General features: G+C 50.8%; 1 non-coding gene across 1 annotated transcript; it reads right to left on the reverse strand.

Moving 5' to 3' along the window:
- Window positions 1-2,377: 2,377 nt before the first annotated feature.
- Window positions 2,378-2,449, reverse strand: TRNAG-CCC (transfer RNA glycine (anticodon CCC)). Its single transcript has one exon. It is a non-coding gene; the product is annotated as a tRNA-Gly (tRNA).
- Window positions 2,450-9,913: the final 7,464 nt, after the last annotated feature.

The raw sequence follows: 9,913 nt of genomic DNA on the forward strand, positions 1-9,913 counted from the left end.
TTTGTCCCCACCCGCTGTCCTCCCTGCAGCAGCCAGGGGGCGCCCGTGAGCTCCCGAGTCAGGTCCCGTCCCTCCTCCCTCTAGAACCCTCCATGGCTCCCATCTCACTCAGGGCAAAAAGTCCTCCCAACGGCCCTGCACAATCTCAGACCCAGCCCCCTCCCCACCCCCGCCGTCACCTGCCACTCTCTCCTCCCTCCTCCCCAGCCACACCATCCTCCTCGCTCCACGCGTCGTTCCACCTCAGGGCCTTTGCACCTGCTGTTCCCTCTGCGCGGAACACGCTTCCTCCAGATAGCCGCACGGCTCCCCCCGCCCCACCTCATCCAGGTCTCTGTTTAAAGGCCGCGTGCCCAGGGGCGCCTTCCCTGACCACCCAAAACGCCCCCGTGCCCGCCCTAGCCCTCTTTATTCTCCTCCACGGCGTGTCTCCTCTCTCAGCATTTTACCCGTTCATCGTCTCCCCCCGGCAATCCGCTACCACCCACCCCCCACCAGGAGGTCAGCCCCACAAGGGCAGGGAGGTTTGTCTGTCTTACAACCGGGTCCCCGGGGCCTAGAACAGAGCCTGGCACACAGTCATTGCTCCACACTCACCTGCTGGCTGCGTGACGCTCAGAGAGGTGAGGTCAGCTCTGCGAGGCCACACAGCACGAGAGTGGCAGAGCTGGGATTCGAACCTACGTGCCTCCCCCAAGGCAGAGGAAAAACTCCCACAGTGGGCAAGGGAACGACTCGGGATCCAGCCCAGGCGCCTACGGCTCAGACCCTGCAAAGAGAATTCAGCCTGGCTCCCTCCTCCCGCTGGTACGTCGCTCCCATTTTCCGGTTGAGAAAGCCAACACTCAGAGGAGCGGTCACTTGTCCCCTGATGTGACCTTGGGGGCAAATCCAGCGTAGGATGAAACAGCCAGACTCTGGGGTCAGACTTCCTGAATCCATGACTAGTTCGGGTATGCGAGCAAGTCTCATCATCTCCCAGAGCCTCGATTTTCCTCATTCGTGAAATGGAGGCAATGGCTATGTGTCATCCAGGTTTGGTCCAGATTCAATCCGTCAAAAGCTAGTGTTGGGGAAGCGGATGTGGCTCAAGGGATTGGGTCTCCGTCGACAATACGGGAGGACCCAGGTTCGATGCCCAGGTCCTCCTGGTAAAAGCGTGCCTGCGTGGCGAGCCAGTGACTGCACGGCGAGCCGCGCAGCTAAACAATGACAAAATAAAAAGAGGGACGAAGGCGAGATGCAGCAGAGACCAGGAAATGAGGTGGCGCAAGTGACAGGGAACCTCTCTCCACATCAGAGGTCTCCAGGATCGAATCCCAGTGAATCCTAGAGGAGAAAACAAGAAGAGAAGACAGAAAAAGAGAAATGGACACAGACAGCAAAAACAGCAGGGTAGCGGGGTCGGGGTAGGGGAAAAAACTAGTATTGTTACTAGAAAATGACGATGTCATTGAAACCACAGGGATTTCATCCCCCATCCAAAGGAAAAAATCTTTGGGCTAAAGAAATCCTTTCTTTCTCAAATCTCATGGTGCCAACAGATAGCCCTCTGCTTCCAGCAGACTAGGTAATCTAAAAGGCAATCTCGGGAAGCGGATTTGGCTCAACAGATAGGGCGTCCGCCTACCACATGGGAGGTCCAGGGTTCCAACCCAGGGTCTCCTGCCCCATGTGACGAGCTGGCCCACGCACAGTGCTGATGTGCACAAAGAGTGCCGTGTCACACAGAGGTGAGCCCCACGCACAAGGAGTGTGCCCCTCAAGGAGAGCCGCCCAGCGTGAAAAAAGTGCAGCCCACCCAGGAGTGGCGCCGCACACACGAAGAGCTGACACAGCAAGATGATGCAACAAAAAGAGACACAGATTCCCGGTGCCGCTGACAAGAATGCAAGCAGACACAGAAGAACACACAGCAAATGGACACAGAGAGCAGACAACCGGGGGCGGGGGGGGGAGGAAGAGAAATAAATAAAAAATAAATCTTAAAAAAAATAGTCACAATGTTTTAAAAAAAAAGCGTCCGTTAAAGTGCTCAGCTGAACTCACAAGAATTTCAGAGAACTCCTAAGGGGACATAGAGTCAGGGTCGTTAGCCTTAAGGCATTAGCCAGGGAAACTCCACCACTGAAAAAAAATGGAACTAAAATAGACCCTGGGATTCCTGGAAGAAGCAAGAGCAAATGTTCTCTCCAAAAATACGTGCCCTAAGTCAGGGCATTCAGGATTCCTGCAAACTGAATCACAATCAAAAATTCCAAAACACACATGCAAAAAAACAAGCGAAAAAGCAAGCCACCATGAGCGAGAGTCAGCGGGCGGGAAAAAAAAAGCCCTTAGTATTAGCCCTCCAAGGGATTGTGTCTTTTTTTTTTTCAGGAGATACTGGGGATTGAACCCAGGACCTCGTACGTGGGAAGCAGGTGCTCAACCACTGAGCTACATCTCCTCTCTTTTTTCAAAAAAAATTTACTCTCTCCCCTCCCTGCCCCGTTGTTTGTGTCTGCTCTCAGCTCTCCGCAGTGGCATGGGCCAGCTGGCCTTTACCAGGAGACCCTGGGAATCGAACCCAGGGCCTCCCATATGGTAGACGTGCCCCAATCACCTGAGCCACCTCCACCTCCAGGATTAGCCCTCCAAGGGCATCAGGTATTGGAGTGCTGGGTTATGGACTCTTTTAGATATTTAAAACATTTTTAAAAGGGAAAGAGGATGATAAATGTGAGCATGGAAAAGGAGACCTCAAAAGACACAGGGTCCCTCCTCCCTGCCTCCTCTGCGGTCTCGTTCTCGCCCTTCTTCTCCCTTCTGGGTGAAAGCGGACAGTCTCTCCTTCCCGCAAACCCAGGGAATGGCTGGCTTGCTCTTGACCTGCTGGCGGCCTGGAGCACCTCTGCATCGTCATCAAGGGGCCATGGGCTTTCTGGGCCATCAGAGAAAAACCACGTCCTTCTGCTGGTGGCATCCGCCAGGGCAGCTTCTGGCCAAGAGTCACTGAGTATTCCCATCCCCTGATGAACTGGGGTCTGGGGAAGACACCACCAAGGTTTCCCAAACTTGCATGTTCTCCATCTCGCACCATCCTGGGATTCTCCTTTAGTAACTCTCGCCAACCAGTACGGCCCATCTACCTGACCCCTTGGCCTAAAGATTGCCCTAAAATTTTACCCCGTGGATTGTGAGGTGGTATTGCTTAGTGATCCAGGGCCTATTTTGGGGGTCAGGCCTCCATCTTCTCATTTGTAAGATGGAGGTGGCAGTGGTACCACCCCTGATGGATTGTTGGGAAATTTTATTGAATGTTGTATCAGTCTGCCAGAGGCTGCCAAAGAAAAGTACCAGGAATCTGTTGACTTTTTTTTTTTTAAGTTTTGTTTATTTTGTTCTGTTGACTTTTATACAAATAAGACTTTTATATATTTGGGCCATGGAATGTCCAACTCAAGGCACCATAAGAGGTGCTTTTTCACCCAAGTCAGCGCCATGTGTTGAAGCAAGATGGCGGGCGGTCTCCTTCTCTGGGCTCATCCTTTCCTACTGAGCTCCTTGGGTCCAAGGCTTTGTGCTCAAGTGATCCTGCAGTCCTTTCTCCCCTGACACAGGGCTTGTTTCTTTCCAGGCCTTCTAGATCAGTCATGACTGTTCCACTCTCTTCCACATAGCTATTAGCTACCAGGCGAAATGGCTCGTCTCTCCCCGGGCCCTCAGCTGTTGAACCTTCTCCTTCCTGTCCCATGACAGGATCAAAAATGGCAGAGCTCTCACGTCCTCTTCTGTCTGAGCGGGTGTTCATTTATATTAGACCCAGCAAAGGGGCGGAGACAACCTGAGGCACGCCCACTAACATAGACCAATCAAAAGCCCAAAGCAGTCGTATCAAATAATGTAATCAAAGGTCCCTCGGCTGAACTTAATGCAATCAAAGGGTATCGTGCCCAGAGAAATAGATTAGTTTACAAACGTACTCTTTCTTTTTTTTGGACTCATAAAATAATCTCAAATGGCCACAATGTACAGTGCTCAGAATGGCACTTGGCACTAAATAAGCATTCAGTAAAACCAGCCCCATGGTTTTATTTGTTTCCATTCTGCCTTAACCTTTGGCGTGTGACTTCTCTGTTATATCCCAAATAGCAGGTGCCTCATAAACCTCAGCTACGTTGGCTTGAACTATCAGTTTCTCTGAAATGAGTATGCCACCTTCCCCCCACCAAGCCCCCAGAGACCAAGCCCTTTTCCTTTAGCTCTGAAGGTGACTAAATCCATCCAGTCTCAGGAAGCAAGGAATTTCCCTGAGAGGCCAGACAAGGCAGTTGAATTAATGCACCAGGGGCCAGTTGGCATTGACTCAGAAATAGTTACCCAAAGCAAAGGTCAACTGGTGAATCAGAAAGGCACCCTAGAAAAATGAAACAGGGAAGTAGATGTGGCTCAAGCAGTTGGGTGCCCGCCTACCACACAGGAGGTCCCAGGTTCGGTTCCCAGTGCCTCCTAGAGAAGACAAGCATGACAGCGACCTGATGTGACAGCTGGTGTGGCAAGCTGCTGTAATAAGGTGACACCACAAGGAAACGCAAGGATGAAACACAATGAGACACAGTAAGCAGGGAGTGGAGGTGGCTCAAGTGATTAGGCGCCTCCCTTCCACATGGGAGGTCCCAGGTTTGATTCCCGGTGCCTCCTAAAAAAAAAAAAGAGGACACACATACACAGAGAACACACAATGAACAGACACAGAGAGCCGACAGTGAGCACAAACAACGGGGCAAATAAGTAAACAAAATAAATCTTAAAAAAAAAAAAACAATAAAAAAAAGAAAAGAAAAATGAAACTATCCCACTTGACCTAGAAAACTCAAAACTTGAGTTACTGTGGAGCTGGTGTAGCTTAGTGGTTGAGCACCTGCTTCCCATGTACGAGGTCCTGGCTTCGATCCCAGGGACCTCCTGAAAACAGTAAAAACTTGAGATACAGCTTCCTCTCCTGTGGAGGCAGAGTGGAGGCAGATTAAAAGGCTTTTGGTTTTTTCTTCCCACTTGGGTAGAAGTAATTCTCTTATAGCAAAACCTGGTTATGGAGATGCAATGTGCCATCATGTTAGACATTCTATTGCCATTTTTTTTAAAGACTTATTTTATTTATTTCCCTCCCCCCACCCCTCCCACCCCCGTTGTTAGCTCCCTGTGTCCACTCGCTGTGTGTTCTTCTGTGTCTGCTTGCATTCTCGGTGGCACTGGGAATCTGGGTTTCTCTTTGTTGCGTCATCTTGCTGCATCAGCTCTCTGTGTGCGGCACCACTCCTGGGCAGGCTGTGATTTTTTCGCGCTGGGCGGCTCTCCTTGCGGGGCTCGCTCCTTGCGTGTGGGGCTCCCCTATGCGGGGGACACCCCTGCGTGGCAGGGCACTCCTTGTGTGCATCAGCACTGCGCGTGGGCCAGCTCCACACGGGTCAGGAGGCCCGGGGTTTGAACCCTGGACCTCCCATGTAGTAGGCGGACGCTCTACCCATTGGGCCAAATCTGCTTCCCATTTTTAAAATTTTCTTCTTTTTAAATTGTCTTTATTTTAAAGATACATAGATCACACAAAATGTGACATTAAGAAATATAAAATGTTCCCAGATACCCCACCCCACCCCCATGTATCACTTTTTTAAAAAACAATAAAAATAAATAAATGCAAAATAAAAAGTCAAGTGGGTGGCGCCGTGAGGTAGTGAGATCCCCGTCACCCGATGTAGTCAGAAAGAAGATGTGTTTGTTTACACATCTGGGCCATTGAAAAATGTTGAGCTGGGAACAGCTCGGACTGCGTGTGTCGTTTCCCGTGGCGGGTGGCATACACTCGTTGAATGGGAAAAGGGAGATGTTTGTCAACAAACAGGTGCTGCTTGCTGTGGATTGACCTGCCTTCCCCCAGACGATGGTCAAATCCTAACACCCGGTCCGTGACTGAATGTCTTTGAATGTAGGAGAACAAACTAGAACGCGGGCGTCCTAATCCAACTGGATTACTATACTTGTAAGAAGAAGGAATCCAGAGCCAGGCAGGGAGAGAGCAACATGGCCATGCGACAGAGGCGGGGTAGGTTGTGTCACCCACCAAGGAACATTCCGGATGGCCAGCCATCGACAGAACCCTCCGGACTTCAAAGGGAGCATGGCCCTGCCAGCTCTTGGACTTGGATTCAAGATTGCTGAACGAGGAGACCACGCATTTCCTTTTATTTTTTAAGGAGGTACCGGGGATTGAACCCGGGACCTCCTACGTGGGAAGCAGGCGCTCACCCACCAAGGCAGCTCCTCTGTGCCCCAGTGCATTTCTGTTCATGCCAGCTAGCAAGTGGTACCTGGTCACTTCCCCTCAAGGAACGAAGACGCCACTGCTCGGAAAGGGGCCTTGTCTTTCGACCCAGGAGGCTGGCCTTCCAATCACCACTCTAACGGGCTAGTGGCCCCCCCGTGCGCCCTCTGGGGGACTGGGAAGCGGATGTGGTTCAACCCATAGGGCGCCCGCCTACCACATGGGAGGTCCGCGGTTCAAACCCCAGGCCTCCTTGACCCGTGTGCAGCTGGCCCACGCGCAGTGCTGATGCGCGCAAAGAGTACCCTGCCACGCAGGGGTGTCCCCCGCGTAGGGGAGTCCCACGCGCAAGGAGTGCGCCCCGTAAGGAGAGCCACCCAGTGCGAGAGAAAGTGCAGCCTGCCCAGGAATGGCGCCGCACACACGGAGAGCTGACACAACGAGATGATGCAACAAAAAGAGACACAGATTCCCGGTGCCGCTGACGAGAATGCAAGCGGACACAGAAGAACACACAGCGAACGGACACAGAGAGCAGACAACGGAGGAGGGAGGAGAGGAGAGAAATAAATAAAATAAATCTTTAAAAAATAAAAATAAAATAAAATAAAATGGGGGCAACAGCCGCACCGCCTCCATGCCTGGCCTGGAGGAAGGGCTCTGAGAAACCCGGGCGGCGCCGCGCCACAGGTCCTTTCCAAGAAGATCACAGAAAACAGATCGCAGCCTGCCAAGGAAATTCCCGTGCTGGGTGGGCCTGTATGTCCCTGACCCTGAGGCCCTGGCCAAGGTTCAGGTCAGAGCTGCTTTTTGTTTCCGCAAATTCTCTCTTCCTTGCCTGGTCCAAGATGACCACGTGGTTTTCAGTCTCCCGGCAGGGTCCATCTGCCCAGTCCTGCCACTCCCCTCTGGTCCTCACTGGTGTGTTTTGATGTCGTTTGTTTTTAATGGGAGCTAAAGGCTCCATGGAATCCTTCACTCTCTGCACAGACACCCGCTGTTTCTGATTTTTAAAAATTTTTAATTTTTAGGAAGTACCAGAGATTGAACCCAGGACCTCGTACACAGGAAGCGGGTGCTCAGCCACCGAGCTACATCCGCCGTGCCCCAATGCAAGCTGGTTTTTTCATTGTTTGGTTTTATTTTCAGGAGGTAGCAGAGATCGAACCCAGGACCTCGCACATGGGAAGCAGGCGCTCAACCACGGAGCTACATCCACTCCCCTTTCTGATCTTTCACAATGAAGAAGTCAGTGCTCCAGCTTGCCACTGGAGGTGAGACCCCCCCTCCTGTTTTTTTTTGTTTCTCATTTGATCCACTCTATACCCATCATGCGGTAGCCCCTCCTTCCCCTGCCTCCATTCCCTTGTAAACTTGAATCGGCTTTCCGTCTGAAAATTTGCTATTTCTAGCTATTTCATCCATGTTACGTCCTAGGATAGTTGGCTTTTTTTCACTCGGCGTAATGTTTTCCAGCCTTCTCCATGTGGTAGCATGTATCAGAGCTCCATTCCTTTTTCACAGCTGCATAATACTCCATCGTATGGCTGGCCCACATTTTGTCTACTGTTTACCTGTTGATGGACACTTGGATTGTGAATAATGCTGCTGTGAACATCTGTGCAGAAATATTGGTAGGAGTCCCTGCTCTCCATTTCCTTGGCTGCATCCTTTAGAAGTAGGATGGCCAGATTATGGTACATTTACAACTATTATAACATCTCCATAGTTTCTTTCTCTCTTTCCTCCCCTTCCTTCCTTCCTTCCTTCCTTCCTTCCTTCCTTCCTTCCTTCCTTCCTTCCTTCCTTCCTTCCTTCCTTCCTTCCTTCCTTCCTTCCTTCCTTCCCTCCCTTCTTTCTCTCTCTCTCCTTTCTTTCTTCCTTCCCTTCTTTCTCTCTCTCTCCTTTCTTTCTTTTCCTTTTTTTTTTAGGAAGTACCAGGGACTGAACTTGAAATTTGTACATGCAAAGCAGGTGCTCAACTACTGAGCTATATACCTGCTCCACTCTCTAGTTTCTTAAAAACAATTTTTTTTCTGAGTACCAACAGGAATCCGTGCTCATTCTAGATATTTTGTGAATATTTTCAGAAAAGTCTAAATTTTTTAAAAAAATCACCCCAACACCCACCACTGCTAGCACTTCTGCAGATTTCCATCCAGTCCTTTTTGACTCTATGGAACAGTATTCTGTGCTAGTTTTTCAAAGTTGGGATGTTCCAAGTACACAACTTTGGAACTTGTTGGGTCCCCTTGGCAATGTATTGGGATGATTTTTTTCCACGCCGTTAAACCTTATGAGCTGGGAATAGATACGATATTAAAAAAAAAAAAAAAACATCGTGTGAATCCACACATGGAGAAAAGAACAGCCTACGCCCCAAATACCACTCTATAGTTGTGAAAAACCAAAGCCCTGGGTTCGAATTCTGGCTCTTTCCCGTGACCGACTCTGCACACCAGGGCACGTGTTTGACATTTCCGTGCCTCAGTTTCTCCATCCATACGCGGGGCTAGAGAAGGCGCCATCTCACTGGGCTTGGGCGACGGAAAATCGATTCATTCATTGCAATTCTCAGAACATTGCTTGGCACGTAATGAAAAGCTCAAGAATGTTCGTTTCTCACCGGGTCTTCTTAGTCTTGTTCTTGTTGAACTGGAAACTCCAGTCCACGTGTCCCTCCGGCTTCTTGGGGAGCACGTGTTTCGAGGGATGGCGTCAGGTAGCGCCAGCCTGTGTGGTGAAAAGAGGTACGGAGTTTCAAGAAACTTCCCGGGCTGGGAAATCAGCCCCCGCCTGGGGTCCCCACGGAGTCCCAGGACCGGGTGGCTTTGCTTGGAGCCCCCAGGACCTGGCACCTGGGCACCCTCCTTCCTGGTGGGTTGTTTTTCTTTTTTAAGATTTATCTCTCCCCCCCCCGCCCCATTGTCTGCTCTCTGTGTCCATTCGCTGTGTGTTCTTCTGTGTCCACTCGTATTCTTGTCAACGGCACCGGGAATCTGTGTCTCTTTTTGTTGTGTCATGTTGCTGCGTCAGCTCTGCGTGTGAGCAGCGCCACTCCTGGGCAGGCTGTGCTTTTTAATTTTTTCGCACGTGGTTGCTCAATGCAGGGCACACTCCTTGCGCGTGGGGCTCCCCTACGCGGGGGACACCCCTGTGTGGCAGGGCACTCCTTGCGCGCATCAGCACTGCACATGGGCCAGCTCCACACGGGTCAAGGAGGCCCGGGGTTTGAACCCTGGACCTCCCACGTGGTAGGCGGGTGCTCTATCAGTTGAGCCATGTCCGCTTCCCCGTATATATTTCTTATCGTCTGTCTAAATTTTTTTCAACAGTGAACATTTATTATTTTCATAATCAAACACACAACATAGAAGAGACCTAAGTGGTAGAAGCGTCTTTCTCTCTCTCTCTCTCTCTTTCCCTTTCTTTCTCTCTTTATAACCCTTAAAATCTGTAAAATCTTCTCTCTGTTTGCAATAGCCAAAAGGTGGAAACAGCCCAAATGTCCATCAGGCTGGACAGGCTGCACTTTTTGCGCTGGGTGGCTGTCCTTATGGGGTGCACTCCTTGCGCGTGGGGCTCCCCTATGCAGGGGACACCCCTGCG

This window comes from Dasypus novemcinctus, chromosome 30 (genome assembly GCF_030445035.2).
Source record: "Dasypus novemcinctus isolate mDasNov1 chromosome 30, mDasNov1.1.hap2, whole genome shotgun sequence".
NCBI lineage: Eukaryota > Metazoa > Chordata > Mammalia > Cingulata > Dasypodidae > Dasypus > Dasypus novemcinctus.